The sequence below is a fragment of the Tenrec ecaudatus genome, chromosome 12, assembly GCF_050624435.1.
Source record: "Tenrec ecaudatus isolate mTenEca1 chromosome 12, mTenEca1.hap1, whole genome shotgun sequence".
NCBI classification, from domain to species: domain Eukaryota; kingdom Metazoa; phylum Chordata; class Mammalia; order Afrosoricida; family Tenrecidae; genus Tenrec; species Tenrec ecaudatus.
In genome coordinates, this window is record NC_134541.1 from 96998871 (window position 1) to 97008575 (window position 9705).

The window sequence follows — 9705 nt, forward strand, 5'->3', positions numbered from 1 at the left end:
TCATTCTCAATCCTTGTGGATCCTTCCCCACTTTAACTATCGGTAATCTGCTAGATTCATAGAGAAAATTTGGGAGTTGGCCATTTGTGTAGGATTGTTGTCAGCTCTTGCCTGAATGCTTGCCAGCATTTTCCTGTGAAGCCATCTGGCCCAGGGGATATTTTAGTTGACATTTTCTTGATAACCTTGTCTATTTTCTCTATTTCTCTGAGTCTGTTGAGTTGCTTGTGGTCCATCTGGGAGGGTATTTGTCCATGTCTTCCAGGATGTTGAATTCATTGGTGTAACGGTACTCATAGTACTATACAATTCAGCTTTAAATATCATTAGAGCCCATTGTAGTTTTCCCTGTTTTATCCCTCAGTGGCGTGACTATTGTTATATGTTCCTTTCTTTCTTTGGTTAGGTTTGCAGTGGCCTACCTATTCTGTTAATCTGTTCAAAGAAACAACTATTTTACTGCATTGATTTGTTTGCATTGTTTTCACGTTTTCCAAGTTATTCACGTCTGCCCTAATTGTTTGTTATTTCGTTTCTTTTGCCATTTGTAGCATTGTCCTGTTAACTCTGTCATCAGGATCAATCACACCACTTAGTACGGTGACACTCTTCCTGACCTGTTGATCCAAAGGCATGAGAAGTCCAAAGTGGCCAGGGGGCATTCTCAGCTGCCACTTCAGTGGAATCCGTGCTGTGTTTCCAGGTGGGAGAGTTCCTTTCTTCAGGACCAGGACCTCCAGGCCTGAGGAACACAGGGTTGTTGGGACAGGAAGCAAACATGCTTCAAGGGGATCACTAGGAGTAATAGTGAGTGGTGCCACTCCAGCTTCCACCCCTTGGTTCCTGGACCCATGAATTCTGGCTCTTGGAGACACAGCACCATATATTGGCCGCTGGTTTAGAGCGTATACAGCTTCCTGGAGATCAGGAAGCCCCGCAAGTTGTTGCCACCTACTTGGCGTCGTAATTGCGTCTTTAGGAGCCCATTCCATCGTTCCATCAAGCTGGCAGCTTCAGGATGATGAGGAACATGATACGGCCAGTGGATTCCATGGGAATGGGCCCATTGCCACACTGTATTTGCTGTGAAGTGAGCTCCTTGATCTGAAGCAAAGCTATGTGGGATGCCATGCCGGTGCATGAGGCATTCTTTGAGTCCACAAATAGTAGTTTTGGCAGAAGCATCACGTGCAGGGAAGGCAAATCCATATCCAGAGTAGGTGTCTATTCCAGTAAGAACAAAACGCTGTCCCCTCCATGATGGAAGTGGTCCTATGGAATCAACCTGCCACCTACTTGCTGGTTGATCTCCCCGAGGAATTGTCCCATCTCTTGAACGTAATATTGGTTTCTGTTGATGGCAAATGGACACTCAGCAGTGGCAGTGGCCAAGTCAGCCTTGGTGAGTGGAAGTCCATGTTGCTGTGCCCATGCATAACCTCTATCCCTGCCGCCATGTGCACTTTGTTCATGTGCCCATTGGGCGATAACAGGGGTGGCAGAGGAAAGAGGAGGACCAGTCTCCACAGCGTGTGTCATCTTATCCACTTGATTATTAAAGTCCTCCTCTTCAGAGGTAATCCTTTGGTGAGCATTCACGTGAGATACAATTAACTTTACTTTCTTGGCCCATTCAGAGAAGTCTATCCACATACCTCCTTGTCACCAATTTTCCAATCATGGTCCTTCCAATTCCCTGACCATTCAGCCAAGCCATTAGCCACTGCCCATGAATCAGTATATAATCTCACATCTGGTCATTTTTCCTTATATGCAAACTGAACGGCCAGGTGCACTGCTCGAAGTTCTGCCCATTGGGAAGATATCCCTTCACCACTGTCCTTTACGGAGATCCCAGAAAAGGGCTGTAGTGCTGCTGCTGTCCACTTATGAGTGGCACCTGCATATCGTGCAGAGCCGACCGTAAACCAAGCATGACTTTTTTGGTCTTCACTTAAAGTATGGTAAGGAACTCCCCAGGAGGCCATAGGTGCAGACTGGGAGAACGGAGGCAATGTAACAGGAGTGGAGACTGTTGGCATTTGGGCCACTTCTTCTTGCAGCTTACTTGTTCCTTCAGGTCCTGCTTTGGCCCGATCTCGTATATACCACTTCCATTTAACAAGGGAGTGTTGCTGCGCACATCCAACTTTATGATTACGTGGGTCAGACAATAGCCACTTCATGATAGGTAATTCAGGCCTCATGGTGACTTGGTGGCCCATGGTGAGGCCTTCAGTCTCCAGCCAGGCCCAGTAACAGGCCAACAGCTGTTTTTCAAAGGGGGAGTAGTTGCTTGCAGAGGATGGCAAGACTTTACTCCAAAATCCCAATGGTCTATCTACGCTGTGATTCACGAATAAGGGTCTGCCAAAGACTGCACACTGCATCTTGATCTACAACTGACACCTCTAGCACCATTGGGTCAGCTGGATCATATGGTCCCAGTGGCAAAGCAGCTTGCACGGCAGCCTGCACTTGTTGAAGAGCCTTTTCTTGTTCTGGGCCCCACTCAAAAATGGAGGCTTTTCGTGTCACTTGATAAATAGGTCGAAGTAGAACACCCAAGTGAGGAATATGTTGCCTCCAAAATCCGAAGAGGCCCACTAGGCGTTGTGCCTCTTTTTTAGTCGTTGGGGGAGCTAAATGTAATAGCTTATCCTTCACTTTAGTAGGAATATCTCGACATGCCCCACACCACTGGACCCCTAGAAATTGTACTGATGTGGAGGGTACCTGAATCTTTGTTGGGTTAATTTCCCAACCCCTTGTACGCAGATATTGTACCAATGAATTTAGAGTCTTTGATACATCCTCCTGAGTGCGTCCAATCAGCATAATGTCATCAATATAATGGACCAGTGTGACATGCTGTGGAATAGACAGGTGGTCAAGGTCCCTTCGGACTAAATTATGGCACAGGGCAGAAGAGTTGATGTACTCCTGGGGGAGAGTTGTGAAAGTATATTGTTGCCCTTGCCAGGTGAAGGCAAACTGCTTCTGGTGGGCCTTTGAGACTGGTATGGAGAAGAAGGCATTAGCCAGATCAATAGCTGCATACCATGTACCAGGAGAAGTATTAATTTGCTCAAGCAATGTAATCACATCTGGGCCAGCAGCTGCAATTGGAGCTGACGATAATCCACTGTCATTCTACAGGATCCATCTGTCTTCGTTACAGGCCAAATTGGTGAATTAAATGGGGGAGGTAGTAGGAATCACCACCCCTGCATCTTTCAAGTCTTTGATGGTGGCACTGATCTCTGCAATCCCTCCAGGCATGCGGTATTGCTCTTGGTTTACTCTTTTCCTAGGTAATGGCAATTCTAATGGTGTCCACTTGGCCTTTCCTACCATGATAGCCCTTATTCCACATTTTAGGGATCCGATATGGGGGTTCTGCCAGTTACTAAGTATGTCTATTCCAATGATGCATTCTGGAACTGGGGAAATAACCACAGGATGGGTCCCAGGGCCCACTGGACCCACAGTGAGGCGTACTTGAGCTAAAACTCCATTGATAGCTTGACCTCCATAAGCCCCCACTCTGATTGGTGGGCCTTTGAAACATTTTGGGTCTCCTGGAATTAGTGTCAGTTCTGAGCCGGTGTCTAGTAATCCCCGAAAAGTTTGATTATTTCCTTTCTCCCAATGAACAGTCACTGTTGTGAAAGGCCGCAGGTCCCTTTGGGGAAGGCTAGAAGGAAGACTAACAGTATAAACCTTCAGTGATGTAGCAGGATCCTCCTTACAAGGGACCCGGCCTCCCCTTCATTCAAGGGGTTGTGGGTCTGTAAACTGGCTCAGGTCTGGGAATTGATTGAGCGATCGTGACTGTCTATTCTGCTGTTCACCTGATCTACCATTCTTTTGCCTGTACAGATCACGTAAATATTTAGTAGGCTTCCCATCTATTTCATTCCTAGGGACACTGCGGCTAAGTAGCCAATGCCATAATTCCACACGAGACAGGTTGCTTTGATTGTTATTGAAAACTCGTTGTCTATTAGAACCACGCCCACCCTGTCTCCGTGGATCCAGTGCTGACACCTGCCCTCTACCATCACGGGGACCAATCAGCCCCATTGTGGGCAAATGTCGGAGTTCGCTTCGGGCAGTGGCCACTGTTAATCCTGGTGCACATAGAATAGCAATTACAGGAGTCTTAAGAGATGCTGGGGCCCACTTCACAAACTTGTTCCTTATGGTTATGGTAAAGGGTATGTCTTCAGGTCACCCCCTTTTTGGATCTATGGGAATATCTTGATAGATCCATTCTAACATACCAATTTCTCTAAGCTTTTGGATGCCTTCCTCTACAGTGTACCAAGGCAGGTCAGGGTCTTCAAGTTGGTCTAATCTAGGCCATCTGGCAGTCCATGCTTCATTGAACTAACCACATAAAGACTTAGATCCTTTTTTAGCCTGTCTCGCAGAGACATTGAAAGAAGAGTCTGTGCTTAGGGGTCCCATATCCAGAAACTCAGACTGGTCTAATATTACATTTCGTGCACCAGTATCCCACACCCTGAGTAACCATTCCCAGGGGTATTCTCCAGGCTTTTGCTTGTACGTATTTGAGAACTCAAGCAGGTCTTTATGTGTGTAGCGCACTTCTTCTTGGATAATCTTCTCAACCTCACCTTTAGGAGGTTTCTGAGACTTCATTTTAGTGACAGGTCTAGTGGAAATAATGGGTGCTGAGGGTGTTTCCTGGGTGCTCTCAGCAATACCTTGCGAGGCATCTTCCTCAGGTAATGCTACTGATGCAGCCCCACCTGGCCTATCAACTTGAATCGTTTGGCTAATCTGCTCAGGTGTTTCTAAGGGCTCAATATCCTCTACTTCCGGATCATCAGCCCCTATGTTCCCATCCCATGTTTCAGGGTCCCAACTTTTCCCAATGAATGCCCTTACTTTGGTTTCAGACACTACTCTAGATCTGCAATTCAGCTGCTGTTCTCATTCAGCCACTCGTATAATGAGACTCTGGACCTGGTTCTCAGCAATGTCAGCTCTTTTACTAGAGGAGAGAAGGCTCTCCTTTGTAGCACAGATGGAAGTTTTCAAATCTGTTAGTCTGCATGTGAGGCGTGCTTTTGAGGCTCTGAGATCATCCCTCTCCTTAATAACACTTTCCATCGTATGAAGGACCAGCCAACCAGCTTCGCTATACTTGTCATTTTCACAAAACTCCTGGAAAATATCAAATATACGATTGCCAAGAGCATCTCCTTTATCCAGCATGTCATCTACTTTAGGTGCTACTTTAATATTATCTTTGCTATTTCAGACCATGGATTAGTACGGGTAGTAGACGTATCCCCGTCAAGACTAAATAGGTTGGAAAACCAATTTAAGAAATCCATATTTGGTGCCAAAGGGACCAGGTATAAGGCATCATGCAAAAAAAAAAGAATATGTGTGCGTGTGTGTATATATATATATATATACCATAATGAATGAAGGGGGAAGTGCAGAGTGGAGACCCAAGGCCCAAGCGTCGGCCACTGGAGATCCCCTCAGAGAGGGGTTTAGGAGAGGAGATGGGTCAGTCAGGGTGCGAGGTAGTGCCGATGAAGAGCAAAGCTTTCCCCCAGATTCTGGATGCTTCCTCCCCCCAACTACCATGATCCGAATTCTACCTTAGAGGGCTGGATAGGGCAGAGGTTGTACATTGGTAATATGAGGGCTGGAGGCACAGGAAATCCAGGGTGGATGATATCTTCTGGACCAAGGGTGTGAGGGATGATGCTGGGAGAGTATAGGGTGAGTGGGTTGGAAGGGGGAACTGATTACAAGGATCCACATGTGACCTCCTCCCTGGGAGAGGGACGGCAGAAAATGTGGGAAGGGAGACTTGGGATAGAGCAAGATATGACAAAATAACGATGTATAAATTACAAAGGGCACATGAGGGAGGGGGGAAAGGGGAGGGAGGAGGAAAAAAAAGGACCTGATGCAAAGGGCCTAAGTGGAGAGCAAATGCTTTGAGAATGATTGGGGCGGGGAATGTATGCATGTGCTTTATACAATTGATGTATGTATATGTATGGATTGTGATAAGAGTTGTATGAGTCCCTAATAAAATGTAAAAAAAGAAAAGGAAAAAAAAGAAAGAAAAGAAAATGATTAGGGCAAAGAATGTACAGATGTGCTTTACACAATTGATGTATGTATATGTATGGACTGTGGTAAGAGTTGTATGAGCCCCTAATAAAACGTTTAAAAGAAAAAAGAGAAATCCATATTTGTCAAACTGGCTGCAGCGCCAGGCCAGGCGCAGGGGCGGCGGAGGCAGTGGCGAGGGCGGCGTGAGAGCGAGGCTCTGGCCCTGCGCAGGCCCAGGCCAGCGGCGGCTAGGAGGGCGAGGCATGCTGACCTGCAGGCCGCGAGCGGCGGCAGCGGCGGCAAGGGGCGCAGGGGTTCCTGGGAGGCGCAGCGTCAGGCCCTGGCGCGCGCCCGCCGCCCCTTCCCCGCGCCACGGCCGCCCGGGCAACTTGTGGCCAAAGTTTGGCCCCAGCCTCAGGAGTGCGCGGGGCGGGCCGCGAAGTTGGCTGTGGCCCCCGCCGCGGCTCGGGCCGGCCCATGGCCCGCGCGCCCCCGCCGGAGCCCCTGGGCGGCCGGGCTCCTGCCCCCGGGGCCCCCGGGCCTCAACGCCAGTGCGCCTCCCCCGGCCCCGGGCCCGCGCACGCGTGGGAAAGTTGGCCTGGAACCGGCCCGACCAGTTCCGCCGGCGCGCACACCGGCCGCAGAAGTTGGTGCTGCAAAACTTTTTTGGGGGGTTCCGCGGGAGCCCCCGTGCGTCGGGACCGGATGCGCGCCGGCTAGCGACCCCTGCGCCGAGAGAGGTACCCCCAGAGCGACGCGCAGCGGGGGCGCCCCGGACCCGCGGCCCGGGGGCTATGGCCATGGTGGCCGGAGGCTGGGGCGGCCCCGGCGGCGGTGGAGACGCGAATGGCGTGGACAAGGTGGGTGGCTACCCGCCCGCCACCGAGGACTCGGCCTCGCCCCCGGGCGCCGCCAGCGACGCCGAGCAGGGCGACGAGGAGCGGCAGGGGCTGCAGGTGGACTGTGTGGTGTGCGGGGACAAGGCGAGCGCAAGCACTAGGGCGTCCTCACCTGCCAGGGCTGCAAGAGCATCTTCAAGCGGAGCATACTCCTCAACCTCAGCTACAGCTGCAGGTCCAACCGTGACTGCCACATTGACCAGCACCACCGGAACCAGTGTCAGTACTGTTGCCTCAAGAAGTGTTCCGGTCGGCATGCGCAAAGAGGCCGTGCAGCGGGGCCGCAGCCCCCACTCGCCGCCAGGTCCTGGCGCCGCGTCTCAGGCAGCCCCCCCCCCGGGCTTGGCGCTGGCGGAGGCGGTGGGCGGAGACCTCTTCCATGGCCAGCCAGTGTGGGAGCTGATCGCACAGCTGCTGCGCGCCAAGCCCTACCTGGCGGTGGCCGGCCACTTTGGCACGGGCGCGGCGAGCGCCTTCGGCCCGGGCGGCGCGGGCGGGGTGCTGGGCATCGATAACGTGTGTGGAGCTGGCGGCGCGGCTGCTCTTCAGCACCATGGAGTGGGCGCGCCACGCGCCCTTCTTCCCCGAGCTGCCCGTGGCCGACCAGGTGGCCCTGCTGCGGCTCAGCTGGAGCGAGCTGTTCCTGCTGAACGCGGCGGAGGCCACCCTGACCCTGCACACTGCGCCTCTGCTGGCCGCAGCCGGGCTACACACCGCTCCGTTGGCCGCCGAGCGGGCGGTGGCCTTCATGGACCAGGTGCGCGCCTTCCAGGAGCAAGTGGACAAGCTGGGCCGCCTGCAGGTGGACTCGGCGGAGTATGGCTGCCTCAAGGCCATCGCGCTCTTTACTCTTGATGCCTGTGGCCTCTCAGACCCAGCACACGTGGAGAGGCTGCAGGAGAAGGCGTAGGTGGCCCTGACCGAGTACATGCTGACCCAGTACCCAGCCCAGCCCCAGTGCTTCGGCCGCCTGCTGCTGCGTCTGCCTGCCCTGCGCGCCGTCCCAGCCTCACTCATCTCTCAGCTGTTCTTCATGCGCCTGGTGGGCAAGACACCCGTTGAGACGCTGATCCGAGACATGCTGCTCTCGGGGAGTACTTTCAACTGGCTTTAGGGCTCCGGCCAGTGACCGACCTCCAGCGACACAGATGCTCGGGGTCCCCAGGCCAAGGATAGGGACAGCCTCCCCAAGTGGCTAACCAGAACCATGACTAGGGTGAAAGATCATTATGTAATATGCAGTAGCCCTTAGTGACCCTGGTTACAATTTGACTCGGAGGCTACTGGACTTCAGAGCCTTACAAGCCTGGAAGGTTTATTTCAGGCACAGCAAGCATATGCCTCGGCGGTGCTGACTTGCGTTCTGCACCTGGATAGGCACCTGAAGTCATTTGGAGAGGATGTCTATGTAAGTTGGTTTTACATAAATTTCTGTGCTGGATTCCTTGTGCTTGTGGATTTTCTTGTCCTTCTTGGTTTGCTGTTATTTTACTACTGAGTTGGCTTTTGTGGTTTTCTTCATTTTGATGAGGTTTCTTTCCTATTTCTTACGACATTCCCTTGATAGTTATTTTCTTATCTAGTGTAAGATGGTCATGTTTCTCTTGTGTACTGCTTGCCTTCCTCTCCATACAGTTTCTTTGCATGTACTTTTCTCCCCCTATTTGCTTCATGTTTGTCTCCATTGCAGATTGATATTTGTAGCTCTCTCTTTTCAGTCTTGTGTCATATTTGCAGAACTGCTTCACCTTGGTTACTGTCTGGTGGGGACTGCCTTGCTCATTGATCTCAGGTTTATGTTTGCTCTTCCTTGTGATTCTCCATCCATAGAATAGCCTTCGTATTTTTTTATAACTCATTCCGCTGCTTTGGATTTCTGGAATTCTCCTTGACTGAAAATGCCCTTATTTCTTCTTCATATTTTGCTGGATTTAAGATCCTTGCTTGGCAGTTATTTCTTTTAAAGTTTCATATATGTTGTCACGTTGCCTTATGCCTGCAGAGGTTTGTTGAAGGAAAACAAACAAACAGAAAACCACACTCAGCTTAATTGTTTGCTTTCCCTTTGCAGACCCCCTGCTGGGGCTGCTTCCATAAATGTGCTCCTTACAGTTCTGCTCACAGGCGTGCCCTCGTGGCTCTCAGATTTTGCGTCCATGGCTTTATTCTGAGAAGTCCACTCTCCCATGCCATTTTCCCTGAGCCTTTGGATCCCTCTCCTAGGGAATGCTACTGTAGGTCTGATACGTCTGCTTGACTTACTGTAGATGGCCAACCAATGAATGACTACATCAACCCCGCAAGCTCCAATACTGGACAGAGAATCTGTGCTGAGTGGGCCATATCAATAAACTGAGACTTATCAGAGTTTATGTTCCTTGTACAATAATCGCACAACCTTTATAACGATCCTGACACATAGTCTGAAGGTTTCTGTCTGCACAAGTTAAGGAATTCTAGAATATTTTTGGGGGGTAGAGCATAGCTGTTCCTGGCCCAACACCTGGGCTTCACTTTGGGAACTTGCTATGAGTTAAGTCTAGGTAGAGGTCTGGAGGCCATAAACCGTGGGAGGTGTTTCCTGGGCCCATGCAGCGGTGTCTTGCTCCAGATACAGCCTAAGCACCATTATCGGCACACATCCCAAACTCAGTCATTTGGACGCATGGGGACCCTACAGGACAGAGTAGACCTG

At 50.9% G+C, this 9705-nt stretch overlaps 1 pseudogene; it reads left to right on the forward strand.

The window, feature by feature from the left end:
- Positions 1 to 6374: 6374 nt before the first annotated feature.
- On the forward strand, positions 6375 to 8124 carry LOC142422765 (nuclear receptor subfamily 2 group F member 6 pseudogene; annotated as a pseudogene).
- Positions 8125 to 9705: the final 1581 nt, after the last annotated feature.